We start from the raw sequence: 17,874 nt of genomic DNA on the forward strand, positions 1-17,874 counted from the left end.
CAGTTGTATGGATTTGCTTATGAGCATGGAACAACTTGCTTTCAGTTTACTGTCATTTTGCTTATTGATTGAAAATTCCAAAAAGTTGCTTCGACTTGTATAGAATTTGCTGTACAAGTATGAAAAACTTGCTTGTCCAAAATGCATGCATTAGCTTGTAGACAGGCAACAGGAATGCTTCTCCAAGTCACTAAAATTGCTTTTTCGAAGACATTACTATTGCTTACAGTTTCTGAAATAATTACTTTTATACATAGTACAGATAAGTAACTTAGTAAAAAATTAATCACTAACTTGCATAACAATGATAAGTAATTTGTTTAAAATATAATCACAAACTTGCTTAATCATAATTAATTACTTGTTTAATCATAACTTGTTTTACCGTGTTTTTGTTTTCTCTGTGTTTGGCAAATTACTTTTTATGCTAAAAAAGAAGAAGAAAGGCTTATACAAAATTGCAACTATTCGTGCTGAGCAGCTGATACAAAAGAACAGGGAGCTATATGAAAAAAAGAATGGTGATGAATAAGCAATAGAGAAATACATACTATGTCTCATTGGAACTTTGGCTTGACCTTGTAGTCCTTCCAGTGGCTCTGCACACCGCGTTGTACACCATGCAAACAACTTTGCTGCATTTAAAGTTGTTCTTATTATCGTAGTCAATAAATGGAGACCTCATTGTAGCTGGGATCTTCAGAAGCCTTCTGGGGGTTGCTGTACCAGATGTACTTGGAGCAGTAGAAGGTTCAAGATTGATTGCTGCTGGGGTTTTTTCTGCAATTTCATCAGTTTGAACTACTGCAATGCTTTGCATAATTGCTGCAGCTTCATGCATCTTCTTTTCTTCTATGTGCCTTCTTGCATCTTCTTCCATTTTGTGTAACAATTCCTCAGGTTTATTTGCAGCGTTCTTTTCTTCTATGTGCCTTCTTGCATCTTGTTCTATTTTCTGTAGCAATTCCTCAGGTATGTTTGCAAATGAATCATCTGAGTCGTCCTTGTTACTGCATTCAAATTGTGGTGATGTGTCTTTCTTGACTATTGTATCAAGTACAGTGAGGTTCCTTAGGCCTTCTTCAACCTTTGTTTGCTCTAAATTTTTTTGTTCATCCTCAATCCCATCAGATTCAATGTCAATGAACTTCATGATGTTACATTCTGGTGCCGGGAAATCCCAAGAATTGTTCCTAGCAATAGGTGGTGTAACATCTTTTGTCTCTAGGACATCATCTGTTGATTTGCTCTTGTTTAAAATGAAGTTTTCCTTCACACTATCTGCTGGGACAGGTAGCCTTAACCTCTCCCTCTTCAATTTCTTCCGAAGCTTCTCACTACAGTCATCTTGCTTAGCAACTCGCTTCTTAGTACTGCTACTTATTCCATGCTGCACATCTTCTAGATGCTCTGGTAACAGTAGCTCTATGACTTTGTTGTTAGCCAATTCTCCAACTCCTTCTTCTTCATGAACAGCGGCTGTTCCTGATGCTCCCTGCTCCCTATCTAGTTCATATTGTCCTTGCTCCATGCCTCTGTTCTTCCTTGTTCGCCTAAACAGAGGTGTTTCCTTTTCCTCCATGTCTTCCTTAATATGTATTTCATCATCATTCCTATCTTGTTCTTGTTCTTCCTTGTCATGACCTCTCAGATTCTGCTCTTCTGATTCTGCATGCGCACTGGACTCGTTGTTGCACTCCTTCTCACTCAACTCAACATCATATTTTCCCAAGTCCTCCCCCTCATGACCTGCACATGCTTCGTTTCCACTCTCTGAACCTTCCTCCTCATCCTCATCTTCGTTGGAGTCTACATCTTCATCCTCATAGTCTTCGTCCTCATAGTCTTCGTCTTCATCGTCGTCGTCTTCGTGTTCATCATTGTCTTCATGTTTTTTGCTCATCCTCCTCCGCTTGGATTTCCTTTGACTTGGTTGATCATGGTACACAGAAGGTTGGTGTTCCCCCATAATTTCATATACCACTCCTAAAAAGGTGCCCATCATTTGTGTGATGCCAATGCATACTTTGCTGACAGCTTCAGAGAGCTTCCTCTTTTTCTGCATTGAATTCATGTAAAAAAGCTTCTCCAAGTTACTAAAATATTTTTCAAACACTTTTAAAAATGCTTAAAGGTACCAGCAAAAATGCTTAAACAATCAGTTCAACACAAGGCATGAGTGAAGGGCTGACTAAATTGCAAGATATGTTGCACTAAAAATGAGTAAAAATAAGTAGAAATGACTTGACGATTATCAGGTACAAAAAAAAGTAAAAAAGTGACAGAATGATTATAATTTCATGTGACATTCATTGACCATGACAGAATGCCATAAAACTTCAACATGATTATTACACCCTAATACAGGATAAAGTTTGAAACAATATCGATTCCAACAAATAACAAAAGTTGGAAACTTAACTTTTTAGTAACACCACCAGAAAATGCTTCTCTTTAGGTAGAAAATGCTTCTCTTAAGGTAGTAAATGCTTTTCCAACAAATAACAAAAATGCTTTTTACACCTGGTAAATTTGCTTTTATACACCTGATAAATTTGTTTTTATAGTTACTACAAAATTGCTGGATGCAGATTGGAGTATTGAGATAAAAAAAATCATTATGATTTTTGCCTATCATCGGATATGTAGCTTTGATCCAATATTTCTAGTGCTATATTCATGGTTGTTGTAAACGAGTAGGTGTAGCTTGAGATTTAACATTAAACTGCTTGAGAGGACAAAAGTGAAATGCTTTCAATTAATAAGGTGCATAACAAGAATATGGGACAGACCTCAGCTGGTAAGCCTGGAGTGACCTTAGATGAAACAAAGCTTTCAATATCATCCATATGTCCCAGAAGTGACTCTTGGACAACTGAGTGGCATGAACTTTTAAGCTGAAAAAAAAGGAGACAGAACAACACGAAAGAAAAGTGAGATTTTGTGAACCCTCTTGCAGGGATAAAAACTTGTGCATATTAATCTGAACAAAAAAAAAGATTTGAGAATAAAGTTCACGCATTGTTAAGCTTCCAAATGACCCATTTCTGTTTTTGTCAAGCTTGATGACTTTATCGATGATTGTCCTCTTCCATGCCCCAATTCTTGGAATGCAATCAGGAATTTCATATCCGTCAATGACCAAGGAGTCTAGATACAGGAGCTGTACATATAAAAAGGAATTTAAAAAATCACAAACTGCCAGAAAAAGAAATTATCTTGTGGAGTTCAAAAGATGAAAAAAGAAAAAGAAAAAGAAACTGCAGGACAAGCTTACCACAAGGAAAAATAAGCAACCCTTCACAGAGTTCCTTTTGTGCATTTGATGTGCAGATTGTCTCAACGAATCTACAACAAACTGACACCAATTCAATGTATTAACCTTGGATAAGTTGACCAGTGCAGGATAACATTTTGAACTGATGCCAAGGCAGGTGGTTGGGCACAGAAATGATGAAACAGCCAACATAAGCCATGTCCTTAGGTAATCTTCATCAGCATTCTTGTTAGCTTTCAGTCTCTTCACTATTGAACCAATCTTCGGTGCATTCTCAGTATCATATTTCTCATGTATAAAGTTGATGGCTTTTACATTGAAGTCATACAACACCTTGTCTCCCTTCTTTGGCAAGCCAAGAATCCTATGAACTGATTCAGCTGTGACACTGATCCTCCCCCTCCCCGGGATCACAATCTCACTGGATTCAGCATTGAAATTCCTTATCATCCACTTGGTAAGGTCAGATGGTAGTGTACTTGTCCCTATACTGAGCAACCCTCCAAAACCAACTTTTGTAATCATGTCACGCTGTGCACCTGACATGCATTTGTACAGCTGTTCCTGGCACCCTGAGTATGGGACATGGCATCATTTTAAAAAAAAGCTATACAAAAAGCCACGCTATAGAAAAACTAAAAAAGCACTGCAACACAATACTCCCCTTAAAAAATCATTACTTATAGCAGTTAAAAAAGGCATTATTTCCATATTGTATTCCCTCCAAAAGCAGAAAAGCAAGTTAACATTGTTCAGATAGAAATTTAGGCTTTTCCTATTTGAACCAGTACTTGATCAGCATCAATGCTTATCATAGAACTACTCTAAAGGTGAATCTTTACAAATGGAGTGTGACACCATCACACCAAAAAACTAAAATGACTTTTGTTATACGCACCCCACACTGCCGACGATGGTTGCTACGTGATGTAGAAGCCACATCCTCTTTTGTTATTTGCCTTGTCATTACCTATGAAAAAATTACAAACAAAAAATAGACACATGGAGATCAGAGGAGCTGTGTGAAAAAACAATGGAAGAAGAAAAATGATGAATAATTAAAAAAAGAAGATCAACGTGTATGCATGTGGAATGTTACTTACCTGCTTAAACAAATTTGCTAATACGAAAAAAGTAATTTGCTTATCATACCATAAGCAATTTAGGCTACACAGTAAAAAACATTAAAATGCTTATAATACATAAACAAATTGTCCTATTAGTAAGTGTTAAAAAAACAATGATAAAACATAGCATCAGGGGAGATATCGAATAAAAAAAGGAACCACACAGATTATATATATGTGATGACCCAGTAAATACATAACAAAGTTTTTTAATCATTCGACGATAATACATAAATGACATAAAGAAAAAAAAAACCTTGTATATATGTATGAATGTAAATCCACTCATATCAATAGCAACTGTGAACAGGTTGTGCCCTATGACATGGGCTAGCTACAAAACAAGCATTGAACAAAAAAAGAATGAAAGGTGAAAAAAAAACTCATCCAATGTTTGTTGACCTTAAAAAAACCTTGTATATTTGTATGCAAAAAAAAAAGTGAGCATAAAACCATTGTATGAAGAGTGAATGGATCAGGCTATAACTATGATGTGTTTTAGGCAATTTGGGGGAAAAATTTGCATTCAGAGAATCGAGTACGCACATTCAGAGGATGCGAGGTTATCAACGATTTGCACTGGATCAGACAGGTTCCCCCCGAGCAAATGTGACAGAAGAGAAAATGTAGTACGAATTTTGGGGAGAACCTCACCTTGCTGTTCAATCATCAACACCCCCCCCCCCCCGCCCCCTTGCACAACTGATTTGCAATGGATCTATGCAAAAATCACGAATCAGGAAACCCTAGGTCATAAGATTGGGGAGAGAAAAAAACGCATGCGAGAGAACCAAATATGTGCACACTCAGAGGAATCCACGAGCGGGTACAAAACGATTTGCACTGGATCATACCGTATTCCCGAACAGTTAAAATATGTGCGAGAAGCGAAAAAAACAACACATTCAGACGGATTTAGAGGGGGGGGGGGGCTCACCTTCTATGCAATCCTCCTCCCCGCCACGCTACTGATTTGCGCTAGATCAACAAAAAATGTGAATCAGAAAACCCTAAAATCGCGCGAGAGAAGAAAAAACACAGCACATTCAAACGGATTTTGGGGGAAACTCACCTCCTGTGCAACCCTCCTCTCCCGCCGCGCTACCGATTTGCACTGGAACAACAGGAACACGCGAATCAGAAGACGAGAGCACGCAGCTTGATTTTTTCTGTTGCGAGAGCGACGAACCTGGAGAAGAAGACGAGCGAAACGAAATGAACTAGCACGGTTCCCGATGTTTGAAAAAGGCTCGCCTCGACGGTTCCGCGGCTAAAAGCTTCGCTGACGCGTGGGTTGGTATACGGGGCGCGGGCAGACGGACGTATCGCGTATCTCAGTCGCCGTATAAGTCGCGCATGCACGATCAGATGGAGAACGAACGACGATCCGAGCGTGCATGCTGAGAGACGTGAGCATGCACGCTCGGAATTTAGTCATTGGGTAATTTTTTTAGATAAAGGAATAAAATTATCCCAATATCTACATCTTGTGATATATATATATACACACACACTTCCATTTATGAACTCGGTTTTGAGAAAAATAGAAATATTGTGTCTTCGTTTCAGATCCGACAACCCGGCATGTTTTCATATCCGCTTTTTCTCCTGGACGGACGGAAACTCCACCCTCCGTTTTCGCTCATAATTTCTATTATTCGAGTTGGAACTTTTCTAAGGGCGACACGTGGTCCACTCTGAAGGACCAGAAAGGCTCCAAACGGGCAAGGATCCCGTGCGCCGCACAAACGCTGGGAAACTATGGCCTGCTAATTAGCGCACATGCGCTAGCAGGGCCCCTCGCGCACGATCGAACAAGCAAGAAAAAGGAAGGTCGTGTGCTGTCCCCCCGCACAATCAGGAAAGTGCCAACCTGTCGGCTTGACTGCTCGAATCAGGAAGGCGCACAGAAATCCATTTCCCTTTCCTTTTTTCACTTTTTTTGCAAAAATTTCCCACAAATATTGTCCTCAAAGTTTTTCGCAAAAAGTTTTCCGCAAAAAATGTTCACAATTTTTTCCGCAGAATTAGTTTCACAAAAGTTATTCACAGAAACAGTTTCACAAAAGTTATTCGTAAGAAAAAAAACACATTGTTTTGAGTAAAAAAACAGAGAAGGAAGGTTGACAACAATTGGCAGCACCTCAAGGACCCACAGTGAAGGTGATATACACTAGAAATAATTATAAAAATGATTGTATCACATGTCTATATTAATGTACTTCTAAATAATATGTTATTCAAAGAATGACTATCATTTAGTTTGATTGGTAAGTATGTGATTTGTTCATAAAACTCTTTGTTTATATCATTATGTTATTCTTAGTCGATCCTTGATCGTTTATCATTGTGATGATATATAAAACCAACATATGTATTGATTGATGATCACGTTTCATGAATCATAGGTATAGAAATATCAGATCAAGAATATGGACATTTATATTGAAGAACATAATGTTGATATACCAACCTTGAGATACTGTTAGGAATGTTATTATGATGTGTCATCAGTTGTTATCTCAAATGGTGTACCAGTAGGATCCTTACACCTAAGATCGTCATTGATTCCCAGAATATGTAGTGATATACTTTGGGGCTGTCAAACACTATTCCGTAACTGGGTAGTTATAAAGGTAGTTTTCGGGTTTGTTATGAAACATGTCGTGAGGTGTGAGCGATCAAGATAGAATTTGCCCCTCCTTTATAATGGGAGAGATATCTCTAGGCCCCTCGAGGTAGTTGGATTAAGAAAGTGCATAGTCATGCCAATATGATTAAAGAGTTGATCATGATGAATCCACTACTTAATCGAGTGAATGGTCGAGCTATCACAAGGGTGGTACGTATCTCGCCTTGAGCTTGACTGGTATCGTGAGGCGAAGAGATCGGTGCATGTGTATATCAAGATTCAGTCGATATGATCTTTTATGTATACTCGGGAGTCAACATGTCCTGCTAGGGACCGCTATTGATTTCGGTTTGGAAAGGGTTTCCGAATCATAACTGTTTGTACATGAACCTAACAGGTCACACACTTAATGGGTTAGAACAAAACATGCGAATTGGATTCGTGTATAGGTTTTGATTGGATTGTGATCCATGAGGAGTTAGAGTCCTAAAGGACTTCCAACGTGGGAGCCCATTGGCAGGCTCTATATAAATAGAGGTGTGGATAGGGCATGCAGAGGTTGAGCTAATCCAAAACCCTAGCCGTAGCCTTCCACACGATCTCCCAAAACCCTAGCTACGTGTGCGGTGCTAGCACATCGGCGCTCGGTGTTTCTGCCCAGTACGTGTGGATACCGTAGAGGCGCTGCTGTTATTGTGGCACTGATCTTCTCGGTGAGTTGATCGTGACGTGTTCGGGACTGGTCGTCGACCGTAGCACACTGGTCGACAGACCTGCTCGTCTGGTTGTAGAGCATAATGTGACCACTCGGATCTGGTTGGACAGCACGACACGACTACTCAGGATTGGTCGAGGAGCACAACCACCTGCTCGGACACAACCACCTGCTCGGAGCTGGTCGAGGAGCACGATCACATGCTCGGAGTTAGTCGAGGAGCGTGGCCATCTGCGCAGGGCTGGTCGTGGATCTGATTGAGAAACTGCTCGAGGATTTGACGCGCACGACGTTGGATCAGTCTACTCCAACTCTTCTTCCGCTGCACTGTGTGTCGAGCGGTAACCATCTATGATCTCTTACTAGCTTGATTTCCTGTGTGAATGCGGTAGAAAGTTTTGTTTTAGGCTTGCGTAGCCTACCCATTTCTCAACAGTGATATCAGAGCCATCTTGCGTAGTTTTTGGTTTGGAACAATCACATATATGTGATATGTGGTAGTAATAGATTAAATTTATTAGTTTAGTGATCTGTTCATGTGATGGATCGGTCGCTGCACGGTTTGGTGTAATTGGGATCGGATGAGGTGCGAGTCATGGAACTATATGACCAAAAAGATTAGCTCGATCTCCCACTTGGCCGCGCGTGCGACTTGGCTTACCGGCTGGAATCACCATCAGGGCTAACAGCGTGCACTACTGCATGGTTGCGAGAACAGCAGATCGAGGTTGTGTGTGTTGTCATCATTTCCAATAAACCTCACGCGATGATCAATGTGATTGATCCAATGAAAATTGAGGCATTGTGAATGATTCAGAATCGGTTTGGTATGATCAATCCAATGAGATTTTCATAGCTATTTTATAGATACGATCTATGAATTTCTGAGAGGCTTTCAGGGCGCTACCCTGAGACCCGCAGGGGGCGGCTCCCACCTCGACCCCTTGCCCGCTAACTGGCTAGCAGGACCGCCGTGCTGTCTGAGCTTAGGGCTTATAAGGATAAAATGTTGATGTTGCGACATTATATTTCGATTCCACGCTTAACTCATTTTTCAGATAATGTTGTGACTAGTATGGCCTAATTATGTATGTGATGCATGCTTGTAATTTTCATGACCTGCGCGTCATGGTTAATTGCAGCCCAAGGTTGTCATGTTATTGTATAACGGCCTGCGTGCCGACTTGTGATGCTTCTATTTCTCATATGATTTGTCTAGTGCTATTAGGTGTAGTAGAATGGTACATTATCATGGAGATTTAAAGCATGATGGCTGGAGGATAGGGACCATGGCGATGGAGATCACCATGTGAATGGGATATACTATGTCACAGTTAATATGATTGCATGTAATGCTTATCTATATTCCTGTCATGCTATTTTATTTATGTTTTCTATGAGATGGATATGTTAAATGATAGAGTAGCTTCCCTCAGAAAAATTAAGAATAATTGATGCCCTTTCAATAGCTGCACCTATATAGGTTTTGATCATTGTTTGATAGGTCTGCCAAAGCAGGGTGCCATTATTTATCTTAACCAATTAGGTAGATGTCGGACATCCACACGTATAGTGTCAGTTTACTTAACAAAGGTATCAAAACAGTTTTGGGCTTTGGGGCATAGAGTTGGGCGCCAGGGTATTCGATGCCACCCAACAAACAAGAGTCACATAGGGATGTGATTAACAAAATGTTGCTTACCTATGTTACCTAAGTTTCTAGTAGTGATGACAAAGCTCACTAGAACCTAGTCGACTATGGATCTTGTTCCACTATATGTTGTTAAAAGGAAACGGTATCAAAACATATAGTGGGAGTATCTTTTGTTAAATTATTTAATGAAAGGTTTACATAAACATAATGCTAAACCTTGCATATTTATTTCTGTTGTAGCTCATGGCACATACTGTTAATGCAATTCTAGTTTTAATTTGCGTTCGATTCTTGAAAAAAAACTATCTAGAACAAACTTTATTGATTGGTACAGAAATATGAGAATTATTCTCAAACAAGAGAAAAATGAGTATGTTCTAGAGGTTCCCTATCCTGAAGAACCAGCTGATAATGCATCTGCCACTAATCGGAGGGCTTACAATAAGAATACCAACGATTCACTCGATGTTAGTTGTCTCATGCTTGCCACTATGTCCTCTGAGCTTCAGAAGCAATATGAGAACGCGGATGCTCATGATATGATTGTGAGACTCTGAGGCATGTTTGAGAACCAAGCTAGGGCCGAGAGGTTCAACACCTCTAAGTCCTTGTTTGTGTGCAGGTTGACAAAAGACAGTTTAGTTAGTCATCATGCGATCAAGATGATTGGTTACATTGAGAGCCTGGAATAACTTGGTTTTCCCCTTAGTCCTGAGTTGGCTACAGATGTGATTCTCCAGTCGCTCCCTGTGAGCTTCGAGCCATTCATTTTGAATTTTTATATGAATAGCATGGAGAAGAGCATGGCTGAATTGAATGGGATGCTTAAGACTATTGAGGAAAGCATTAAGAAAAACTCTAGTCATGTGATGATGGTTCAGAAGGATAGCAAGAAGAGAAAGCGTAAGGTCAAGGCTTAAGCGTTAGATGAGATCTCGAGCTCAAAGCCTAAGTCCATTGGAAAGTCCAAGGCTGGCCCTGCTGCTTCTGATGCTTGCCACCACTGCCATAAGCCTGACCATTGGCGGAGGAACTGCAAGCTATATTTGAAAGAACTCAAGAAGAAGAAGGGAAGTAAAACTTTCACTTCAGGTATAAATGTTATTAAAATTAATCTTGCTACTCATCCTAATGATTCATGGGTATTTGATACCGGATCGATGATTCATACTTGCAAATCGTTGCAGGGACTGAAAAGGACTAGAAAGTGTACAAGAGGCGAGGTGGATGCGTGTGTCAGCAATGGTGTAAAAATTGATGCATTGGCCGTCAGTGTTTATTCCTTATCGCTACCCTCAAGATTAGTTTTGGAATTAAATAATTGTTATTACATTCCTGACTTGGGCAAAAACATTATCTCTTCTTTATATTTGGATGAAGATGGATATGATTTCATAATAAAGAACAAGTGTTGTTCGATTTATTTGAATGGTATGCTCTATGGTAATTGTCCATTGGTGAATGGATTATATATACTAGATCTTGAGGATGTCCCTATCTATAACATTAATATGAAGAAGCCTCGGCTCAATTATTTGAATTCCACCTTTATTTGGCATTGTCGATTAGGTCATATAAATGAGAAACTCATGCAAAGGCTCCATAAAGATGGTCTTCTTGATTCATTTAATTTTGAATCACTTGATACATGCAAATTTTATTTACTTGGCAAGATGACTAAGGCGTCTTTCAGCTGTCAAGGAGAGAGGTCGAGTGAGTTGTTGGCCCTTGTATATACTAATGTATGTGGACCAATGAGCTCTATGCAAGAGGTGGTTTTCAGTACTTTATTACTTTTACCGATGACTTTAGTAGATATGGTTATATCTAATGAGGCACAAGTCTGAGTCTTTTGAAAAGTTCAAGGAGTTTCAGAATGAAGCACAAAATTAACTTGACAAAATAATTAAATTTTTGCGATCTAATTGTGAAGGTGAATATTTGAGCCATGAGTTTGGTGACCATCTAAAGTAATGTTGAATTGTTCCATAGTTGACTCCACCGGGGACTCCTCAATGGAATGGAGTGTCCGAACGGGGGAACCGGACTTTGTTGGACATGGTCCGGTCCATGATGAGTCAATTTGATCTTTCTTTATCTTTCTGGGGATACGCTCTAGAAACTGCTACGTTCACTTTAAATAGGGTTCCATTTAAAGCTGTAGAGAAGACACCATATGAGGTATGGATCGGGAAGCGTCCTGAGTTATCTTTCTTTAAGATTTGGGGTTGTGAGGCCTGTGTAAAACGTTTGACGTCAAATAAGCTCACCTCCAAATCAGATAAATGTTTTTTTGTGGGATATCCTAGGGAAACGAAATGATATTATTTTTATAACCGAAAAGAAGGCAAAGTGTTTGTCGCCTGAAACGGTGTTTTTCTGGAGAAAGGGTTTCTCTCAAGGAACATTAGTGGGGGCACAGTGTAACTCGAAGAGATTCGGGAACCATCAGAAAGTGTTTCAGCTCTTACTGAACCACAATTGGATGTTGTAGAACATGTTGTGGAGACACCAACCCCACGACAGTCGGAAAGGATCAGTCGCGCACCTTAGAGGTTTATGTTCCTAATCACGGAGCAGCGTGATATATTATTGTTGGACAATAATGAACCTAAAACCTACTCGAAAGCTGTGGTGGGACCGGACTCTGAGAGATGGCTTGGAGCCATGAGATCCGAGATAGAATCCATGCACGATAATCAAGTTTGGAACTTGGTTGATCCACCCGAGGTGTTAAAGTAGTTGAGTGAAAATGGGTTTTTAAGAAAAATATAGACGTTGATGGAAATGTTCACATCTATAAGTTACGATTGGTGGCAAAAGATTTGAGACAAATTCAAGGTGTTAATTATGATGAAACATTTTTGCCTGCCGCAATGCTAAAGTCTATCCGGATCATCCTAGCAATTGCCGCATATTATGACTATGAGATATGGCAGATGGATGTCAAAATAGCTTTCCTTAATGGAAACCTAAATGAGGATGTGTACATGACATAGCCTGATGGTTTTGTCAATCCAAAAAATGCTAGGAAGATATGCAAGATGCAAAAGTTCATCTATGGGCTGAAGCAAGCTTCTCGGAATTGAAATCTTCATTTTGATGAAGTGGTCAAAGGGTTTGGTTTCATCAAGAATGAAGAAGAGCCTTGTGTTTAAAAAAAGGCTAGTCGGAGCGCACTTGTGTTTCTGGTCTTATATGTAGATGACATATTATTGATCGGGAATGATATTTCGATGCTTGATGCTGTCAAATCTTTGTTGTAAAAGAGTTTTTCAATGAAAGATCTAGGAGAGGCAGCATACATACTAGGCATAAAGATCTATAGAGATAGGTCAAGAAGGCTGATTGGATTAAGCCAGAGTACATACATCGATAAGGTATTGAAAAGGTTCAATATGCAGGATTCCAAGAAAGGTTTCTTGCCAATGTCACATATCATCACTCTCAGTAAGAGTCAGTATCCTTCAACCATTGATGAGCTCGAGAGGATGATTGCGATCCCGTATGCTTCCGCTATCGGCTCCATCATGTATGCCATGCTTTGTACACGCCCAGATGTCTCCTATGCTCTAAGTATTATGAGTAGATACGAATCAAACCCGAGTGAAGCCCACTGGGTTACAGTAAAGAATATCCTCAAGTACTTGAGAAGAACTATGGATATGTTCCTAGTCTATGGAGGTGAGGAGGAGCTCGTTGTAAATGGTTACACTGATACTAGCTTCCAAACCGTCAATGACGATTCGAGATCGCAATCTGATTTTATGTTTTGCCTTAATGGAGGAGCAGTGAGTTGGAAGAGTTCCAAATAAGAAATGGTGTCCGATTGCACGATGGAGGCCGAGTATATCGCAGCTTCTGAAGCTGCAAAGGAGGCTGTTTGGATCAGAAAGTTTGTTTCTGAGTTAGATGTGATGCCTAGTGCTTATAGTCCAATGAATCTCTATTGTATAATAGTGGAGCCATTGCGCAAGCCAAAGAACCTAGGTCGCATCAGAAGTCCATGCACATACAGCAGTGCTATCACCTTATTCGAGAGATTTTAGATCAGGATGACGTTAAGATATGCAAGGTGCACACGGATTTAAATATTTCTGATCCATTGACAAAGCCATTCCTGCGGCCCAAGCATGAGGCGCACGTGAGAGCTATGGGTATTAGATACTTACATGATTGACTCTAGTGGAAGTGGAAGATTGGAGGTGATATGCCCTAAGGCAATCATAAAGATAATTGTATCACACGTCTATATTAATGTACTTCTGAATAATGCGTTATTCAAAAAATGACTATCATTTACTTTGATTGGCAAGTATGTGACTTGTTCATAAAACTCTTTGTTTATATCATGATGTTTTTCTTAGTCGATCCCTGGTCGCATATCATGGTGATGATACATAAGACCAGCACATGTATTGATTAATGATCACGTTTCATAGATCATAGTTATAAAGATACCAGATCAATAATATGGATATTTATGTTGGAGAACATAATGTTGGATATACCCACCTTGAGATACTGCTGGGATTGTTATTATGATGTGTCATCAGTTGTTATCTCAAATGGTGTACCAGCAGGATCCTTAGACCTGAAATCGTAATTGATTCCCAGAATGTGTAGTGACATACTTTGGAGCTGTCAAACACTATTCCGTAACTGGGTAGTCATAAAAGTAGTTTTCGGGTTTGTTATGAAACATGTCATGGGGTGTGAGCGATCAAGATGAAATTTGCCCCTCCTTTATAACGGGAGAGATATCTCTGGACCCCTCGAGGTAGTTGGATTAAGAAAGTGCATGGCCATGCCAATATGATTAAAGAGGTAATCATGATGAATCCACTGCTTAATGGAGTGAATGGTCGAGCTATCACAAGGTTGACACATATCTCGCCTTGAGCTTGACTGGTATCGTGACGTGAAGGGATCGGTGCATGTGTATATCAAGGTTCAGTCGATATGATCTTTTATGTATACTCGGGAGTCAACATGTCCTGCTAGGGACCGCTATTGATATCGGTTTGGAAAGGGTTTCCGAATCATAACCGTTTGTACATGAACCTAACGGGTCACACACTTAATGGGTTGGAACAAAACATGTGAATTGGATTCGTGTATGGGTTTTGATTGGATTGTGATCCATAAGGAGTTAGAGTCCTAAAGGGCTTCCAACGTGGGAGCCTATTGGCAGGCTTTATATAAGAAGAGGCGTGGATAGGGCATGCAAAGGTTGAGGCAATCCAAAACCCTAGCCACAGCCTTCTACACGATCTCCCAAAACCCTAGCTGCACATGCGGTGCTAGCACATCGACGCTCGGCGTTTCTGCCCAGTACTTGTGGATACCGTAGAGGCGCTGCTGTTATTGCGGCGCTGATCTTCTCAGCGAGTTGATTGCGACATGTTCGTGACTGGTCACCGACCGTGGCACACTGGTCGACATACCTGCTCGTCTAGTTGCAGAGCATAATGTGACCACTCGGATCTGGTCGGACAGCACGACACGACTACTCAGGATTGGTTGAGGAGCACGACCACCTGCTTGGGGCTGGTCGAGGGACTGGTCGAGGAGCACGACCACCTGCTCGGAGCTGGTCAAGGGATTGGTCGAGGAGCACGACCACCTGCTCGGAGTTGGTCGATGAGCGTGACCATCTTCACGGGGCTGGTCGCGGATCTGATCGAGAAGCTGCTCGAGGAGTTTGACGCGTATGACGTTGGATCGGTCTACTCCAACTCTTCTTCTACTGCACTGCACATCGAGCGGTAACCATCTATGATCTCTTACTAGTTTGATTTCCTGGGTGAATGCGGTAGAAAATTTTGTTTTAGGCTAGCGTAGCCTACCCGTTTCCCAACACACAGATCGGATGGTAGTGAGCTCTGGTGGTTGGGTGGCACCCCTTAGATGACCGGATCTTATGGTTGTGAACTTCAGTGGCCTAGATTCAACGGTGATGGCGAGCTTCGGTGGCCTAGATCGGCCATCACTGCCACCGCCTCCAGATCAGGGAGACATCGGGTGGAGGGGGTTCCTAGAGAGGGTACAATTATTTTTCTTGATGCACATATATGATGGGTACTAACTGCAAAAAAAATTTTGGTAGACCTATTAAAGTGGGAATGAATCTAAAGACAATATCTTTAAGTTGTATAGGAATTTGTTAAATGCGTTAGGGATTACATTGTTTTGGAGATAGAAATTAGTTATGTTGTTATTTATGCACATGACTATGCATTGTACTAAAACCATCTTAGTATGTGTTAGCTTATCAAAACATACATTGTCGCATTGGTTACTTGATTTGTGTTACGTCCGTTTATAATAGGTGTCCGTAAAATTTCGAAACCGTGAAGTTTTTCCCCTACTTCGCCCCTATGGTTACTCGGGTCGCACCCCAAACCGCCGCACATCGCTACCCTCACCCTCATGCCCTCTACCTTGTCACCGCCCGAGCTTGCTACTAGAAGCCCACGCAGCTACAAAGATGGAGGCGGCGTGGCTACATCAGCCGATCATTTTTCTTCCCCTCCCTCCCCCTCCTTTCCCTGTTCTCTTGTAGGTTGCGGCAGCCAGTGCGCCGCCACCCAATTTTTGAGCATGGGTGACTGGTTTTTCTTCCTATTTGCGGATTTCTCATCCAGCGCAGGCGGCCTTTGGATCTGTGTCAGTGATCGGATTCCCTCGGTGTTAACTTGTCCTAGTGCGCGGTCACCGGATCTAGTTGGGTGGTAGCCAGATCTGTGAGTCCGGTCGGTTCTCCCATGTGATCCTACTCTCAGCGGCTCGGATCCTCTATCGTCCCAACTAGCTGGTCACCGAGGTGTGCGAGCATTGTCGGGGGCGCACGAGTGATCGTAGCGCCAACAGTCATCTCTCGCTTGCTCTCCCTTCTCGAGTGCCCTTGCCCTAGGCACTTGCTGCTGGCATGCCGTCACGACCGCCATGGACTCGGGCGTGTCGGTAGCAGTGCTCAGGATGCGTTCCACCCTACTGGCACGGTTGGTGACGCTCTGCAAATGGATCATGATGTTTGTGCACCTGCGCCTCGAGGAGGCCATTGCCGGTGATGAGCAGCGTCGTGGCAGGGTCCTTGCGCAGCCCCTCGATGGGCTGCATCACCTTGTTCGTCTTGTTGGTGCTATGGCGAATAGAGTTGGTGCCCTTGCGAGCACTAACTTCCTTGCCATTGTACTGAAAGTCGCTGCATGTGGGTATGTTGCTGGATGACTTGCTAAGGAGGTAGGTGCCTGGTCGTTGGTTGAGGCGTGGGTGGCCCGGGCGAAAGCCTTGCCTGGTATTTGGCATGGGCCAATGACGGTGCCACTTTCCTCTTTGGAGGCATTATTGAAAGTGCCCCACCCCTCTTCCTCTAGTCGTGGGATATCTCAGGTGAAAACCTTGTTCGTGTTCGAACTGGTGATGACGATGCTTGGGCGTCATTTCCTCCCTGGAGGCGTTGCCTTGGAGGATCTCTCACCGCGTCCTAGTGACCACTGGCATTATTGGGGCTACAATGGAGTCATTGCTGCTTTGGGACGTCCAATGAGCTCAACAACGACGACATGTTGCAGCTCTCTCATCTGACGCTGTGCTATGGTGGCCGTTGGTGGGGAGAGAGGACATCGGGACAGAGGCCAAGGTCTGTGTTGGGAAGTCAGAGCTGCTTGGCCTCATTTGTGCGACAACCTTGTTAACGATGACCCGATTGTGGACTGCATTTGGTTGTTCTGTGTGTGTAATAGTGTTCAACTTTTGTTGTCCGGGTGCTCACGTCGTTGGATATTTCACCGGTTGGCTCTAAATCAACCGTATAGTTGTTAATGTTTTTGAACCCGGTTTTCCTCATAAACTAGGTCAACTATCTTCTTCTTTAATAACGTCGACATCACTGGTGCCATCCTTTCGGAAAAAAATTGGTAACTGTAGTTTGCTTTTAAGCATGGTAGTTGTAAAGCGGCACGTGCATATCACATGTGGATGATTAGTAGTTATGGTAAACGAGGTAAACATAAGGCTTCATAAAAGGTTTTTAAATTATTTTTGGTAAATGAAGTAAATTGAATCAACCAAATAAATTGCGTGCAATACTTAATGGACATATATGATAGACATGAATTGAGAAAAAAGTTATAAGTAGACCTATTTAAGTACGGTGGGAATGATTTTAAAGACAATATTTTTAAAGTTGTACAGAAATTTGTTAAACACATAAGGGATTACATGGTTTTAGAGATAGAAATTAATTGTGTGGTTATTTTTGCAGATGACTATACATTGTCATAAAACCATCTTAGTATGTGTTAGCTTATCAAAACATATATCGCTGCATTGGTTACTTGATTTGTGTTAGGTCCGTTTATAATAGGTGTCTGTAAAATTCAGAAACCATAGTTTACTTCCAAACACAGTAGTTGTAAAGCTGCATGTTTGTGTCACACATGCACGGTTACTGGTTATGATAAA

This window comes from Phragmites australis, chromosome 15, assembly GCF_958298935.1.
Source record: "Phragmites australis chromosome 15, lpPhrAust1.1, whole genome shotgun sequence".
NCBI lineage: Eukaryota > Viridiplantae > Streptophyta > Magnoliopsida > Poales > Poaceae > Phragmites > Phragmites australis.